The sequence below is a fragment of the Symphodus melops genome (assembly GCF_947650265.1).
Source record: "Symphodus melops genome assembly, chromosome: 20".
Classification (NCBI taxonomy): Eukaryota; Metazoa; Chordata; class Actinopteri; order Labriformes; family Labridae; genus Symphodus; species Symphodus melops.
The window spans coordinates 15,134,863-15,147,905 of NC_136710.1; positions in this window are offsets into that span (position 1 = coordinate 15,134,863).

Genomic DNA, 13,043 nt, shown 5'->3' on the forward strand with positions numbered 1-13,043 from the left:
TCAACAATCATTGCTATCAATTTGTTATCGGTTTTATCTATTCATTCATTTTTTTAAACTTTTGTTTGCACATTGCCTGTTTTACCCTCACATTGAGTGTTATTTGGGTCTTTGAAAGATGCTATATAAATACAGGCAATTTGGATTCTATTCATTATTATAAAAAATCAAACAATTGACCATGCATACAAAACATGCAGCACGTAGCAGAGTAGTTAGCCATTCAAGAGTCTGAATCAGTGTAATGTGATCAGTGTGGTCCTAATCACATGGGATAAATATCTAATAAGAGATGCTTCTGGATGAGTGTAAATCCATCCAATGGTGGGCCTAATTAAGTGGGACTTACAAAGCACACTGGGACAATCTGTTATAAGAGACAGAAAAATTACCTGGGGCCTCAACGTCTGCTGTCTCAGGAGAGCACGAGATCCAATAAGGAAGGAAATATAAGACGGGTCATTATGGCTCACTTTAGTATGGAAGCACATCATCAGAATGGACTGGCGAACATACACAAACTGTTAGCATGCACATGCAGGCTCTAGCACAAAGAGCTTTATACCTTCTTTTCCTGTAGGAAAAATAATGAATGCTGACACATCTTGTGGTAAGTCAAAGGTGAATGGCCTAGTCCAGAGGTATTATAGCAGCTGCCTGTCCTTTGATAGAGGATGAATTATTTTTTTTCCCTTTTAATAATGAGGAAAATGAAATGTATGTGAGGAAAAAATAATCACTGTATTTTTAATATTATTCAACAAATTACAGCAGGCATTAATCTAGTGATGGTTCTCGACAAATCATTTCATGGTCAGTTAAAAAAGATTAGTAAAGGTCCCATATTCAGCTTTTTCTGGTTTATATGCTCTTTAGTGTGTTTTCCAGGTGTCTTGTGCATGTTGAGGCACATCTATGTGCAACAATTTAAAGTCTGCAGAAAATCTCCTTCCTGATATTGTTAGCAGTAGCAATAGCCACATGAAATGCTTGGTCCCTTGGCCCCCTCGTTGAAAAGGGGGTTGTGATATCACAAACCCATGAGGTCACTGATCCAAGCCCATTGGCTCACTGTAGCAAGCACAAGCTCCCCTCATACTGACTGTAGAATTCAAAATATGGTTATAGGGGCTAGACATGTCAGAAAGCAAAGCCAAATGACTGACCAATTACAAGAGAGCAAATTGGCCGACCAATCAGATCAGACTTGGCACACATGGGGACCTTTCTTTTGTTTTTTTGTTTTTCTGATTCTGAGCGTTAGAAACACACTTTTTTCAAACATTAGCAATTGCGAGTGTACTTCAGTAGACATAAAATAAATAACCTCAAAAAGGGCAGAATATGGGACCTTTAACTGAGACACAATAGTTTGAAGGTAAGATAACAGTTAAAAATTAGCACAATTGATTTGAATAGGATATATTATACTCCTTTTCCACCTTTTCAAACAGTCCCCGAGGTGTAAATAAAACATCTGTGCTGTGCTTTCGTTAGAATATACAATGAATCAAGCACCAGCTGAGGTTTGTGACCCTGTTTAAACCAGCTCTCTCAGAATGCTCTGTTTTGGGATGTGTGTCTCTTTATATGTAATGAGCCCCCATGAGTTTTCTTGGTAGACATCACTCCTTCACTAGTGAGAATAAAAATTGCGGACCTTGGCGAAAGTTTTGCTCTAGGCTGGAGGTGGAGTCCATAGGTAGATAGGCAGATAGATACCAGGGAAGGGGAGGACATTTCTTTTTGCAGAAGACGGGGACCCTGAGAGAGCAAACCAGCTCAACTTGTTTTTCAACAGGTTTGACTGCCCCGTCGCTGCAGCCAGTGCCTGTCCCCCCAGCACCCCTCTACACACCCCCTCCCTCCCTCTCTCTCCCCCTAACACCTCCACCAGGACAAACACAATCTCCAGAGACATTTCATCCCCCCTCCCCCCCCCCACCATCACCAGGGACCAGGTGAGCAAGGAGCTGAAAAGACTCCGCCCCAGGAAGGCTAGAAGGTTTCTAGAAGGTCAGCACTTTTTGTTTCTAAGGCTCTTTAACTGTTTACAGGTCTCTTTTAATCAGCACACGTTTTTCTCTCCTTCACAGGTTATGTACATTTATGCTGTATAAGTTTAAGTCTAATGCTAACTGCACAGGTTTAACCTGTAATTATGTTTACTCTTAATCACATAGGGGGCTCCTAAATCTTGTTTGGGGATTATTGTATACAGAGGGGAGGGGGGACAGCGGGTGTGTATTGTAACTAATGTCTTGTGTCCTGCCTGTCTGTATACTGCTACTGGATGCCTTGAATAATAGTAAAATAGTAAAAGTATCTATCTATCATCTTTTACCCGATTCTCACTGCAACTTTGAAACTGATATTTATTGTCTGTGTTGTAAGACTTATGCAGACCACAAACAAAAGACTGGATGGGTTTATTTCACATTGTGGCTTGGCACTCAGGTTACCCACATGTTCAAAAGTTAAAGTAGATTTTTCACTATACGACTCCTTTAAGATGGCCGTCTGTGGGTAAACAATGTAATTTGGTATCCAGAGTGTGGCTAATGTTAGAAGTGCTAGCACTGCCATCGGTCACGGAAAGAGGAAGAGACCCAAACGCAACGACTCAAAATCGGCAGGCAATTTCAATCCATTTATTCAGTCCAAAGGTCGGTACGCAAAATCCAGGCGTAGGTAACAAAGTCGGCAGGCAGAAGACGTGGTCAAAAACTAACAGGATCGGATCAGATGTCAAGACAAAAATAATGCTGGAACGCAGGCACACGGAAAAAGAAGACAAAGAGACAAAACAAACTGGCAAGGAGCGAGAGGAAACACAGACGCTATATACTGAAAGGGGGTGGAGTTAACAAAACACAGGTGAGACACATCAGGTAATCAGCAGAGTGGAAAAACACTGGGGAGAAGGACATGCAGCCAACAGACCTGACTGAAAAGGGAGGTGGAGTGAATAAGACACAAGTGAGACACATCAGGTAATCAGACAGGAGGGAAACGCGGAACAAAGAGCACAAGACCAGAAAACTGAGGACAAGTACAAAGTAAAACACAAACACAAGACATGATACATGAGGAAACAGGAACAAACTAAACCCTAAACCCGGGGATGTGACATCAGTCCTCCCTGAAGGTTACTGTCCACATTCCTGTGTTTAATGTGCTCACACAATGCCATGGTTGATATGCCAGTTTAATCTGATTAAGGCCAAATACTGTTTTGTTCACTGTGATTGTTTACATCTGGGTAACAGGGAAGGGCCATTAACCAGGAAATAAAGCCAATTCATGGCTAAGCCCTGGCTAGTGGTAAGTGGCATGCGTTGCAGTTTGAGCATAACACTGGGCTAAAATTGAAAAGTACGATGATAATTTGTTTCATTTACTACATTATGAATATATTCTAATGCCAAATAACAATTGGGAGGGTGTTTAGCTGTTAAGTCAACCAAACATCCCAACATCAAACTGGCTTTAAGACAATATTTCCCACAGGCATAAAGCCTAGTTTGTTTCCTGTGCTATAAACAGCTACAGATTCAAACAAATATATCAACATGATATCCCATAGTCATAAAAGTGTCTGTTGAGGGATTGGAAGTGTCCGCCCCTATATGGACAAAGATATACACGAGTCACGTCAGGCCACCAAACAAATTAGTCTCTGTCAGAATCCCTTCAGATACCTTCCTGTGCATTTCCTGATTTCGGAGCAGAGCCAAAGAAATAAAGGCCTCCTGTGATAGAGAGACAGAGCGCCGTATCAGGAGGTCATCTGTGCTTCAAAAGGAAGATATATTAAATTCATTCATCTAAGTCAGTGGGAGTGCCGGCACTGTGGCTTCCATGTGATGAGGGATAGAGAGATCTCCCCCTCTCATTCGGCGTGCCTGGCTCACTGCCTTCAGAGGCATTGTCTGGGAAAATATCCCCCTGTAATAGAACCAATGATTAAATAAAGACAGAGAGGTGTGTGTGCCTACCTTGCATGGATGCACATGCAAAAAAGACATAGCCAGTGCTTTGAGGAAGTGGACCTAAAGCAAAGGAAAAGAGACGATGGTGAGGAAAATAGTTTAGAGAAATGGTGATGAAAAAGTAAAAGTGAAAACAGCTGAGAGGCCACCAGGAGGACAGAGGGGAGGGAGGGCAGCAAGCGGGCGACCTCCCATTCATCATGTTAAGCCACAACATGATCATACAACACCTACATACACAAACAAGATAGATCTAATATATCACATTCATGACTTCACACAAACAGTGCAGTGATACAATCCATATCAATAAATGTGCCTGAGGGTTATAAAAGCTAAATAAACTGCCGTTCAATGCGTGGTTGAACAAACAAAGCCATAAAAAAAAACATATATGTTCTAAAGAAGATGCTGCAAGGCAAGCAAATGGATTTATAGTAGCTTTCATGTTATAGCCAAACCTGTACAGTGCAGTGAAGAACAATTTCCCATTTGGGACAATAAAGTCTAAGACTTGTACCGATGAAAAAGACAGTCTCATCTGTGATCGATCTGTGACTGTGTTTTGCTCTCCTCTTGTGTCATCAAATTGGCAGCGGAATGAGAGACATCGAGGAGGTGAAGGAGAGAGAGAGAGAGAGAGGAGAATGTGAATGGAATAAGGAAGAAAGGGAAGGAGAGGAGAGGAGAGAGGGCAAATGAGGAAGTGAACAGAAGAAGTCTGAGCCAGATGGAGGGTTCACCACCTGGTTTATTACTTTATGAAGGAGAGGTGTTGTGTGATTAAAAGAAAGCTTTTGGCTCAGCAGCTCCAACCTGGCAGGGATAAAACATTTCAACAAGGCCCTTTATCATCCACATTTCCTATTAGTTGTAATAATTAAGGGCAGTCACAAAGTAAATACAAAAGTGTCAATTTCCAGGAAGTTATTTAACTTATCGTCAATGATTTTTTTCCAAGCAAACTGAGTTAAAATGTCAGTTCTTAAGAAATGGGCATTTGTGTTAGATCAAAAAGATTTACTTAACTGCAATTACGTCCTGTTCGGCAGCGTTTATGAGTCCTTGAATCACTTTATTGCACTTAATACTGTGTGGGAGTGACCATGTGGAATAAAAAGAAGAAGGATGGATCAGTCTGCGCCGTGCTCAAAGAGCAGGAAGGTGAGAAGCACGCGAATGCTACAGTCTGGCGAATGAGGCACGGGTGACAATGTGCCAGTAGACATTCAATTCATGGCTCTATTCTGCAGCGTGTTCCATTTGCCACAAAGGGGGCTGCATTCTCAGGTGGATGATAAATTATCTAACAAATTCAGAAATAGAGTGATCCTTTGGAGGACTAATAAATGTGTTTCCAAGCAGCCGGTATTGTTGTTTTGACATTGCATATTACAGCACTTCCCTGAATCATGCTTTTCAGTGTTGCAAGGTTTGCCAGTATCACAGCTATTGAGTTGTATTCTATTCAAACTTACATTTATTCATACTGCAGGAAGCCTGCAAAACACATTCTACTGGTCCACTAATCTTTACACAGCACTTACATGTCTCCCGTTTTTATCACTCTAGTTTTGTCTGACTTTTTTTTATTTATTTTTTTACTTTTATTTATTTATTTTCAGTTTGATAAATCCTTCATATTTCTTTTAGGAAAACCTTCTATAAGTTTCTTGTCTATTTTCACATTGAGTCATTATGTTATATCAAAGGAAAGAACCAGGACAGTGGGAGAGGTGGCTAAAACTTGCTGAATTAAAAGCATGTGGCACGTGCCCTGTTGCTCTTACCACCAGGACACATCTTTTTTTTTTTTTCCGTCGTTTTGACTTCTCCCATTTCTTTTTTCATTCCTTTTGTCCACCCTCTCCTCTGCTTTCTTCCTCTGCCCTGTGACTGAACCCAGTGTGTGGACTGACTGTGATATTGGCTGTGTGGGTGACAGGCTCGTTGGTGTGATATCTGAAGGGGAAAAAAAAACAAACATCAGCGCGTCTTTACTTAACACCCTCCCTCCATCACCAGCTTGTGATGGAGGGAGGACTGACGACAGATACTGTAAGGGGGGAAATGTTGTTCATTTATTTTTCAAAAGGTGGCTACCTTTTTGCCGAAGGTCTTTTTGAGGTTTTCTGGAATTTCCATGAATAAGATAAAATGAAGCAAAAGGAAATGAGTGAGTGTTTATGATTCGATTTAACTTTTGCAATTGGAATGTCTCGCACACGTTATCAACAGCCATCACATACTGTACAAACTAAAGGTGACAGTCATATGATTCATGCTTTGCATTTCTTTGTGTTGAGTACAGAATAAATCAACATGCCTTGGGCCACTCTTAAGTCAGCAATGCATTTCCACAATATAGACATGAATACCTTCACTGACTCATAAATCATGTGAAAGCAAACTAACAATTTTAAATCAAACTGCATCTTTATCAAAGACAATCACTTACAAAGTTAAGTATGGGAACCTTATAGTGATTGACCGAAAGCTTAAAAAAGAAATGCGATGGTTAACATTATGGTTATGTTGCCTGCCAATTTCTTTTTGTTCATTTAACCTTTATTTAAGCAGGTTGGTCCCATTGAGATTAAGAACCTCTTTTATCAAGGGAGACCTGGCCAAGACAGGCAGCAGAAAAAAACACAAAGTTGCAGACAAATACACAAAGGGAGACAAGTTAAAATTTACAAAACATCTTGCATTATAATGGGACCATCTATGAGTCATGGCCATGTCCTCTGCCTACCTCCTGACCATGCGATGAAAGCCATTCTCCAATTCGACCCAAAGGCAGCAGGTTGGAGAGGGCCACGAGGCAAGCTCCGCACACGTTCGGTCGACATCATCGCAGGTGACCTTAGACAACACAGAGTCGCCGTGGAGGACGCAGAGCTGCTGACACAGGACCGCCAGCGCTGGAAGAAACTGTTTCACCTGATTGGCTCAACGCAAAGGGACGGGAGACGGCCCTCATTGCAGGAGCCCCTGTAGTAGTAGTATCTATGAGTCAAATCTGGGAGTCAGTAGTTCAAGCAGTCAAGCTAAAATCATCTGCATTCTATCTATTCGCATCTATAGAATCTGCTTCCAGGTCTTTGATTTTAGATTTAAAAACATTTTGAGGACACCAGCATCCTTCAGTTTTAAGTCATTCTGCAACAGATTCCAGAGCCTACGGGTCGCCCATGTACAAAGGCTGTTGTTGTCGCAGCAGATGGACTAGGTTTGACTCTCAGCTTCCTTTTTGCATGTCTCATGATTTACTAATCTGAACACTCCTTTTTAATTACATATTGGTTTAAAAAGACCCAAAATAGAAATACATTCTAGGTACTTTTGTAACACACTGCAAAAACTGAAACCAATTTATTTCTATTTTTTTTCAGTCAAAAATATATCTTTAGACTTACTGTATAGACCTACTGGGGCAGCTGTAGATCAGTTGTCCAGACTGTCGTCTTTGGGGGTTTAATCCCCTGAACCTTCAGCCTCATGTCCGATGTGTCCTTGGGAAGGACTTAATCCCAAATTGTTCCTGCTGCTTTGTCGGCGGCTAATAAATGTGTAAAAATGGTTTGATTTATCCTGATGGACACTGAACATAGCTTTTCTATACCATCAGTGTGTGAATGGTTAGGTGCAGTGTAAAAGAAAATTGAGTAGCTAGAAGACTAGAAAAGCACAACAATTTCAAGTCCATTAACCAAACCTTGACCAAAAGATATAAAGCACAAAATAAGGCCAGAATTGCATGCAATAAGTATAAGTATGTGCCATTGGGTCAAGCAAGAAAAGTAAAATGAGCTTTTTCCATTCAAAGAAATTGTTTACTTTTTGTAATAGTTTGACAAAAAAACAAAGAGGAGGATCCAATTGCAGCAAACGAAAAAAGCCTTAAAGGTCCCATATTGTGCTTTCTCCGGTCTTTAGTGTGTTTTCCAGGTATTTTGTGCATGATTAGGCACATCTACGTGCACAAATTCAAAGTCTGTGGAAATGTGCCTTTTACATGAAAATAAACTTTTTTCGAACAGTAGCGATTGTATCCCAGAATATGGGACCTATAATTTCATGAAAAAGACCAAAGCGAAGTGTATTTTTACTTAATCCGGGTACAAAATATAGCCAAAAGTCCAGAACAACTGGTGAAAGAAAACCAAGGAGAAAGCTAAAGACCCGGCTTGGTATTATTGATGATGATGATGAGGATGATGGTTTCAGGATGGTTCTGATGCTGATAACAACTCTAAAGAACAGCTGTTGATGATGTGCTTTGTCTCTGTGCATTACCTGTCAGCACAGACTAGAAAAGCGCTATACAAGCTCAAGTCCCTTTACTATGCCAGTAAGTGAAGATTTTTTACAGATTGATCTCTGATCTGAGCAGAGAATGCTCTTGAGAAGTTAAGGGGTTTGGTTTAGTTTCCCTGATGAGCAATGAACCACATGCCAGGTCATGAAAAGCCAGTTAACCCTGAGGAAATCTCGATGACTATATAGGCCCCCCCCGGTCTCTTGAATGAAATGTTTGTTTGTTTTACCTCTGCCCTCTTTGTGCTATGTCACTTCTAAGCCACATCAAAACTATCTTTTAAATAATCTGGATGACAGAGTCCAGAAGAAATGCTGGAGGGACACCAAAAGTGTCACATTTTTGAGACGTTGGGCCAACTACCAAGCAGCTGTATCTGACGGCTACAGGCGACAACAAGCTGCATATTTAAAATGAGTTCCACAAGGGAGGGCGATTGATGCTTGTGGCGCTTGAAGTATGATCTGAGGCTGAGCCGCTCTTGATAGGAAGACCAAATAAAAAGTGTCATCGGGTCATGAAGTGGATCTTCTTGAATAGCTCTGATCCTTTCCTGCTGTCCTCATCCTGCCCCATCCCAGCCATCGATCAGGAACTAAGCGCTGTCTTTAATTGGTTGGATGAGGTCGATTGCCCGAGCAGACAGCGAGGGGCCCGAAGGGGTATTGGAGAGCCTGGAATTTGTGTGTGTGAGAGTGTATGTGCCAGCGAGTGAAAACACTGGCATCCCTTCAAACACTCTTTTAGAGCAATCAGTAATGAAGTGAAAATCTGCAGTTAAGAAAACCACTGACCCACTGATTAACTGACAACTGAAGGAAACACATATCTTGAAGCGCAGTTTCTTGTTGAATCCCTTCCACTGGCTCTATAAAATATGCTCTATTTTTGGCCTAACGCTTGTGTTCATTTTTTGTTCAGAAAATCTGTTTAGTGAATGCAAATGTGTGCAAAGACAGCAAAGGGAAGGTAACTAGTTGACAGGAAAGGCAGATGTTTGCAGTGATCTGCTGTCAGCACAGTGCATTCAGTCTCCCTTTGAAGTATGCGCCGGCACTCACATCTTTGTCTTATAACTGCTCCATTATGCTCTCATTTAGTGAGAATAATATGTCGTTATTATTCATTGCGTCAGTAGCAAAGGAAGTGCTGCAGCATCTGCCACTTTAACATTTAACACAGAGGTGACATTTAAAAGTATAACCGCAAAACATAACAGCATCCCACTTTTGTATGAAGTGCTCCTTTATATTACATTTAGTGCAGATGAAATACTTATTTGATAAAAAGGATCTTGATTGACACCGTAGGTCCTCTCCAAAAGCAACGTCTTTGCAAGTTGTCCTAGCAAGAACCTTAGCTCAAAGCTTTGCATTTCCTTTTCTATTGCATTAAGTCTTACTTTTATCTGATGTGAATTTGTGTCTTATCTAATCTTCCACTTAACACTTGGTCTTGGATTTTGTACAGGTAGAAGTATTATTTTATACGAGAAGGAAAACAGGACTGTGTCTCATGTAGTGAATTAAATTAAATTAAGTTCTACAGAATGATTTCAATCCGGATAATCCGACACACAAGTTTACGCCCTGTGGCATCTTGTGTACTGATGGTAAACTGATCTAATTAATGATCTAATTGCTTCCAAACTTTTTGAGAAGAGAAAAACTGAAAAATTAAATTATTTCAGAATAATCACAGTGAATGAAAGAATTGAAATAGTTTTTTAAAGGACAAGAAAAGTTCTTAAGATTGACCGTGTCAGATCTGATCTGTCACCGTGAAAACTGAACACAAGAGAGTAAAAAATCAGAGCAGCTATGGACAGCGTTTAAACCTCAATCACTCTTTTAGGGATAAGAACTCCCAAATGACTAGGAATGCACATTTACACATTCATAAACTGATAGTTGGGTTGCTAAGTAGAAACCCTCAGAAGTAACTATCCCATGCACAGATCACCAATGAAGCCGCATAAGCAATTGACGCAGAAAGACACATGGTGCTACAGGAGCTGGGGTTCGAACTCTCGATCTTCTGGTTAAGATGCATTTTTTTTTCAGTGTTTACTAAGATATTAATCATGTGCTGTAACACTAATATAAAAACCTTAATAATGCAAAAAAGTATCAATATGTTGTCACTAAAGATCCACGTTTTGTCTTACGTAATTTTGCATGAATTGTAATATTTCCCCCCCCCAAAAAAAAGAACTCATGGAAAGATAAAGTAGTGCTGGAAACAACTACAAACAACCTGGGGCCTTTGCTACTTCCTCTGCAAACTTGTCCCTGAAAGGTGTGCTAAGAATATAGCTGCAGGAGCTGGGGATTGAACCCCAGGCCTGTTGAGAGACGACAGACTCTACCACTGATACACAGCAACATAACAAGACTTCTAATTACTGTATTTCATACTCCAATTCTTTAAATGTATTCACATTTAATTAAGATTAAAATTTTAGAAATTCAAAAGAACCCTTACTCCATTGAGTCCTTATGTCAGTAATATATTCCCTACTCGTGATGAATCTGCATCCAGGTAAATTTCCTTCCTTACTTGCTGCATACCACGTAGCCCGTAAAGATCTTGTCCAGAGAGATGCTTAGGAAGCACAGACGAATGATCTCATTACTCAACTGCAACACAGCAGAAAACAAACACCGTCTCACACACTTGTCACAAATAATGAGCTTCGGGGGACCCAGTTACAGAGACCGAGATTTACATTTATTACACGCTCAAGCGCTGAGCTATAATAACAAGTCAGTATTATACAAAACCCTGGATACGAAGTAGTCTTACAGTAAAAAGTCATTAGCTCCAATAAGGGGACAAAGAGCAAGTAAAACCAAGGTATGTATTCATGACAGGCTCCAGAGAACACATGAAACTTTTCACATAACATAGATGAAGGGACAGAAGTACAGCATTGAGTGTTCAGGATCAGTGTGATTTCTGGATATGGGTAGCCATGAGAGGTCCATGAAATGATATAACCTACTTCACCTTCAGACGTGCAGAGATCACACCAGTTACGTACAAACAGCCAATGGTCATGCACTGGTTGCAGAATATAAACATCAACTCCCGCTCCTGCTTGTGCTGATGTCTTAATATTTCCTGCTGCCTTCAGACGTAGCTAGCACCAACTTCACTGTGAAAATGTTCCAGGGGGCTGGCAGGAAAGAGTACGAGCAAAATGAAAATGTTGGCTGTTAGCCTTCACACATGTTGCAGAAAACTTCAAGTGTTGTGTGCTAGTCTAAAAGCACTATTAGCTGGTAATTGGTGTAATTTAAGTTGGCAGAAATATTGATGCTGATTTGCAGACTATCTAGAAGGAAAACCAAAACGTATATCAGTATTAGACACAGGAAAGAAATTAAACCTAAAGTTGCACCAGAGCTGGTTTACTTAAACTGTTGTGATCAGTTCTACACAAAAGGAAAGCTGTACAGGTTAACATAACCTTAATACAGGGGTGTCCAAAGTGCGGCCCGGGGGCCATTTGTGGCCCTTGAGTGGATTTTTTGTGGCCCTTGACTTCAAATCGAAGAATCAGAAGATTTTGGCCCCAGGCCTCATCAGATGGCATATTTCGTTCTTTTTCTTTTTCATGTTAGCGAGGGAGACCTATAAAAGCCTGACTGTTCTTTCCAAAAAATTAGAACACAACAGTTTCCCACTGCAATTAGTTATTGTGTATTTACATTATTTTTTGAAGAGGTCAAAATACAAAAAGTTCCTTCCTATATTTATAAAAAAAAACCCCCCCCAAAAAAACCCTGTGGCCCGTGAGCAATTCTAACGCGACAATTTTGGCCCGCAAGAAAAAAAGTTTGGACACCACTGCCTTAATACATGTCATCATGTAGATTAAAAACAAAAACAGAAAGACATTGCTTTGTGGTTTCTTCAAGAGTAAACACTGTCATCCACCTTTTTTAATATAAGGTTACAACAACTTAAACAACACATCAGAATTTAAAGTTGAAATGGAAACCAGTCATCAAATAAATACTTCAATGAGCAACAGTGTTATGGGCAAAATAATGTTACTCCACAGCCGACCCAGGCTTGTAACCTCAGTATGTGTCCTAGCAGGATCCAGCCTTTAGCCTCTAATTCCAGTGAAAATGGAAATTCCATAAAAAGAGTCATAAAAAATGAAAGGGATCATACTATGACAGCCTGGATCTGGTACTTCTTGACTTCCACACCAGAGGTCACATATGGCTTTGACTTAAATTGACAGACCTTAAACTCACTTTACACTTGGGGCCTTGCTGTGTAACACTTTGCTTGAACTGAATATTTGATCACATTCATAAGCTTAAAGCCCCAGATTGAAGTAGTTATTTGCACATATCCCCTGCAGGTTTAGTCTAACCGCCAGATGTGAGCCATGCCGGGCTAACCACATCTGTATTGATTCAAAAGTGGTTGCTAAAACGTGCATGCTTATGTGCGCACACGCACACACATACACGTGCATACATACATAAATAGACAACTGTCACAGTACACACACAAACATACAGGTGTGGTTTTATGTCACAGAGGGGAAAAAAAGTTAGGTTTAAAAGTAGGTGTAATTCAAGCAGGCACATATTTCATAAAAGCCCCTATTTGATGTGCTGTCAGTCAAGCATGCGGTCTGTGACACGCACACACCCATGCACACGCACACACACAGGTAGGAGGTTATAAGAGAGGAGGAAGCGAGG